Consider the following 6000-nt stretch of genomic DNA (forward strand, 5'->3'; position numbering starts at 1 on the left):
GTGAGGTCGACCCCTTCAACAAGAGGCTTCTAGATCCATGCTAGAGAAAGAAAGAAAGTGAAGAAGATCATAAAATGAAGCTAAGATAAAGTGAATAGTTGAATAATTCAGCAAAGTGGGAGAGCCAAGTAGAGATGGAGAGATAGAGTGAAAATAAAATAACTTTCCATAATTCCAAAACATCCAATAACTATGGAAACTTACCCTATATGGAGACATAATGAACACAATTATGATGAAATATTATTGTGCTATGGTGAATGATCATAAGGAAGTGTTTTATATCCCATGTTCAATGTGCATTAACATTTTATCACATCCCTTAAGGAGATAAATACCCTTCATAATCGCAAAACTAAAACCACCATGATTACCCACAACAACCAACATCATGCCCACTTGAATACCTTTAACACCTTACATGATTACCGAGGATAGGAGGTACATGCATTCAGAACTAGACAAAGACATGATGGTGAAATAGAATTTAATATACTAGCATAATAAATTCTAGTATAGACTACAAGTGGAGATATTTATTTGTTTGAAATAAAATTTAAAATGTATCAATTGTCTAGATATATTGTGTTCTAAAATATTTTTTATATTATTAATATATAATATTGTCACTCCCAACTTAGTATTTCCTATAAGAAACTTGTACAATATAACTTATTTATTTTTCTAAATTAGGCAACTTTTGTATTACTTCACTACTAAAGATATACAAAATTAGGTATACCTACTAGTATACCACTAGAGAACCAGAATAGTAGCATAGCAATAAAAAAAAATCCAAATATTTTTTTTGAATCTAATGAAAAGATTTGAAAGATAATGAAGTCTCTATTTTCCTATGATTTTACTATGAAACGTATTACTAACTCTATCTATAGATGCATCCTTACTACTAGCACTATATATAGAAAAGAATGAACCAAGATAAAACATCTACTTGGAAGGTCAGTCAACCTAAATGGTACTAGGGAATGCATATTCCTCTGTAGAGATTTAAAACTCATTATTTTCCATCTTCTCAGCTAATATGGATACATTTTCGGTGAGTTTCTTGGTTTGTTTTTACATCTCATTGATGCAAAGAATGATCTCTTGTTGAGATTCAGAATTCTCCACCAAAACTTTACCCATGATGTTTTCAATTTCCAGTAGATACCTATGGTTTGCATACACTTGGTTTGTTAGGTCCTCATATTTTCACTATCAATGACCAAGCCTCCAACTTTCTCCTCCACTTCATCATTAGTAATAAATATTCTTTCTATCATAGCCTCCCTTAGACCTCCTGAATTTCTCTCCTTGTTTTAGGAGGGGTGGAAATCACATAAACAAACATTGAGCATTCTAGAGAGAATTTCACCTTTGAGTTAGAGGGGGAAGATGATCTCTTATTCCCTTCAAACCTCTAGAGTAATTGAAATGAAAATAGTATTCTATGATATTAAACCTTGTTATGAATTCAAAGCTAAAGGGAGATCCTCACAACTAGACAAGAGACATGGAAGAGTCAAGCAGGTTGTAAAGAGAAAAGAGGTTATAGGAAAGGAATGAATGCTTGGAGCCAATAAAATAGAATTCATAACTAGATAACTCCCCCCAAAGATAAAATAAAACCTAGTTCTATCTAATCCAAATACAAAAACGACAACATAGAACAACTTCCAAGGAAGAGGATTAAACCAAGAGTGAAAAGGAAATATGAATATATAGAAGGAAAAAGCCTTAGATATAAAAAACACCACCTATAAAATAGAGATACCATGACAACCATGAAAGGAAAAATCTATAATATGCTTCACTTTTTTAATTAGATTAAAACAAGAGTCGAATTGAGACCTGGAGCTCATAGGAGAGTGTGTTATCACTATAAAACTGAAATCTAGGTCAATGTTGTTGAAAATCGTAGTTGATTTAACCACCAAACCTACAAGTTGCACATACCTTGTATGTGAATTGAGCACCATTCATGAGTTTGGGTGGAGCCCTAAACTCCCACAACAGGGGATTGTGCCAATCTCAATTCTTGGTATATCACCGATTAAGGAAAGCCGCGGTATCTTTAAAATGAAACAGAGCTAAGAAATTCAATTATATTTAATGCCAATATGTTTCATAAAGTAAATATGTACTGTTTTAACCAACCATAACCCATGAGGTGTCCTCACTATGATTTTCCAAAGAGTTCTACATCCTCCTATATGCATCCTACATTTTTCCATAAGAGGACTTTGGACAAACATTACCACATCACAACGAAGGTGTGATGATAGATCGACTCGTGACTTGAACACCACCCTTTGACTATCATCTTCCTTTGTGTCCCATCTCATGTTGGATCATTATTTAACTACCATTTCCACGTGGGGGGACGCATAAATCTGCACTATTGCCAAGTGTCCCATCTCTTAAATATGCCTTGTGCACATTCCATAGTCAACCACTGTGGGGATGTGCAACATAGCTTTTAAATAAAGAAAGAATTATAAATTATAATATATTTTCATTGATTAAAATAATTAATTAAATTTTATAAATAAAAAATGATTAATATCATTATATTTTAATTTAAAAAAATATAAATTATAGAGAAAGAATTATATATTGCAATCATTCTATATACGAAAATAATAAATTTAATTTTATAAATTAGAATTATTTTTCATCGTTATACTTTATATTTAATAAAAAAATGTAAATTACTATTATTTATAATATTATATTATTTACTTGTAACAAGTCTCATTGAATGAGGTCTTTGAGCAAGTCTTCCATAGTTATCAGTGTTTACTTAAGCCACCATTCCCATTGTTTTGAGAAACCTTATTGTAGGACCTACACTAGAGAAAGCCAAAATTTCTTGAAAAGAGTTTTATTTTCTACTTGGAGTATACATCTCCATGGTGGAGATCCAACAAACACAAGAAATATTTATAGTTAGAGTTATATAGTGTCGACCTGGCCACTGGCCATTGCTAAAGAAGGGTCACCATCATCACTTGTAGGGATTAGGTCGTAATCTATAGGAGACTCCTACAGGGAGAAACGAACCTTAAACACATTAGTTTGGTCCCTAATTCCAAGAAAACAACATCATACTCAATAATAATGTCTTGTAAAATGACTAAAATGCATCCCTCGACAAGATCTCTCATCTTTAGAGTGAAGAAGGAAAGCCCCCATTTTGTCTCTATGGACTCTAGTTGGAAATTTTAAAATTCATTAGTATTTCATAAAAGTTGTGGAAATATTTGTAGTAGAATAATGGTTCCCCAAGATTAGTTGATATGTAACATCATTTTCCTATGATTGTGGTTATTATTATTTTCTCTTTTAAATAAGAAAGAGTGAAATATGATATTCATATTTGGGCCATACTTCTTGGGATTCAAGGGACTTTACCTATCTCCACAGGTGCTTGACTTCAGTCCAAAACAAGAGGTTATATAAACGCCAATATGAGTCCTCTTACCTCACCTTCTATTAAATTTTTGACTGATTGCTCCCTTAAATAGATTGGAAACAAACTTGCTCATTCCATTGATCATGCAAAACCAAAAAGGAATGTGTATTAGACTTGTGCAAGAATGTGCATGGAGATTGATTTGGAGAAGGGACTCCCAAAATATTTAAAAATTAATATAGATTGATACAACCACCATCCAACTCTTAATTATGAACAAATTCCTTAAGTGAATTTCTTGCCATGCCTATGGACATTCTGGTAAAAACTATCCAAAATACCAAGGTAAACAACCTCCTTCAAACTAGTATTTAAGGGATGAACTCAATTTCAAGATGATTTGAAGCAAGCATATAGGAAATTTTAGTATAAGGGAGCATCACATCTCAATCCATCAAAAGGGGTTTCACCCATGTCAAACAACAACAAAAAATTGTATTTTTTTTGGATTTTAGAGGACTCAATAAATCCTAAATATACAATAATAATCTACCTACAATAATTATTACATCATTTTTAGTTTACTTTATTTTAATATACTTTTAGGTATATTACAAGTCACCCTCTCTAAAATTCTTAAACTAAAAAACATTAATAATGAAGGATATTTGGATCTAAATTCTTTGTTTCCCCATGTAGACTTCATCTTGTGATTTCCTCCACTATATAAGGTACTGGTTGACACTTCTAGAATCTTGATTTAAGTTTTTGGTGTTGACAAGTGTCACGTTCTATACATCAATATAATTGAATATAAAAATAGATGTTTCCATGATATGAGCTTTGGAACGTGCTTGAGAGAGATCCTGAGCAGGTCTTGAAAAATGGTACTAATATTTTTGAGAATCTTACCAAGATATTTAGGAAAATAATTTTCAATAGAGGTTGCCTCCATTGAATAGCAATGGAAAGGTTAAGCTTGGGCTCTTTTCCTATTCATATTCTCCATTTTATCAAACGGGATTATTGGGGGGATGGGCTTTTGATTTTATAAAAGTTCTAATTATTATGATATTCAAAGAACTTTTAGAATTGATTATTTAAGTTTAATCCCACTGTACCAATCATGGACAACCACTAGGAACCTAATACTATATCCACTTGCCTAATTTCCATGGCATAAGTGGGGGATCGTAATCAGTAACCACTAATTGAAAATCTAAGCTTATGACATTTCTTCACGCACAATATAATTTTATTCCACATAATTTCACTTGAAGGTCATACAAAGGATAGACAAAAATATTTAATTTGTTTTCTATTTTATTTCCAATAAAATTATGAGAACTTTCATTATCTATTATCATGGCTACTCTTTTATTTTTTATGTAGTTGAAAACTTGAAGAGAGTTTGGGTTGAGAAATGTCAATCAACATCACAAACAAGAGTGTTCAAAAGAAATTTTGATGGTTAGATCTTGTAGGATTTTTGTAATTTTTATTTAAAATTTTTGAATGTGTCAGATGGAGATAAATTGTGTATCTCCTTGTCACTATTAGTCTATACTTTAGATAGAATTTATTTTCCTCGCATTTGTGGCCTAGCCTCCAATTCGGAGCATGACATATAAGAACCAAACTTTTCCATTCCCTTTTGCTAAATGGTGGAATATTTTTATTAGGGGAAATGTACCTTGGGATTGATTCCTTGAAGGGGGACCAAGTGTCTTATTGGCATGGACATCAATTTTTCTTAAGTAATTGGGGCCTTTAGTCATGCTTGCATATGTTGTTTATATCTATAATTTTGAATTCATTCCTCATGTTTTCTTTCAATCTAAAAATGGGAATTTGTAAGAGATACTCATTTGGTAATATAGACATGTGAGTAGCTTAACACATGCAAATAATTAAAAACTCATCCTCCAAACAAAATTGTTGTAATATAGTGAGTTTGGAGAAAAATATTTTTTCCTTGATGTTTTGGAACTATGAAAAAATGTTGTCTAAATGAGTGCCACCACAAGAACCAATTGCAAGTTGATATTTCTTGGTGCATGTAAAATTTATTCTTTATTTATTGTTATACAATTTGGTGCAATTCAAAATAATTCTTGATTATATTTATTCATCTTGTGGTCTTTCTATCATCCCCTCCATCAAATATAGGTACATTAACTTTTAATTTGTGAGTAAAAACATTAGAGGAAAATAATTTAGATGAATGCTTTAGAAGTGGAAAAGGGGAGTGTGAGTTTGGGCTACTCAATCCCTTGTTTTTGTTTTTTTTGGCCTTGCTTTCCACAACTTCAAGCCTTTTGGAAAATTCATCCATTTTACTAAATTTTTGAGCCATTGTGTTAAAGAAACTTGTATCAAGGCCACTCAACTTATTACAAATCTCATCCAAAAAATCCTTTAATTATTTTATATATACATCCCCAAGGTTGGATATCAGTTATTTAATATCTTAATTCTTTTATCTCACTACTAAAATATTTGGTTCATGACACGATGCTTATATTTCTCATAACCGTAGAGTAGTTTTAGGAATTTTTTTGTTTACCTCATCAATAACTAGA

Source organism: Pinus tabuliformis, chromosome 4_2, assembly GCF_031772625.1.
Source record: "Pinus tabuliformis cultivar Carrire ecotype Pingquan chromosome 4_2, CPIR1, whole genome shotgun sequence".
NCBI lineage: Eukaryota > Viridiplantae > Streptophyta > Pinopsida > Pinales > Pinaceae > Pinus > Pinus tabuliformis.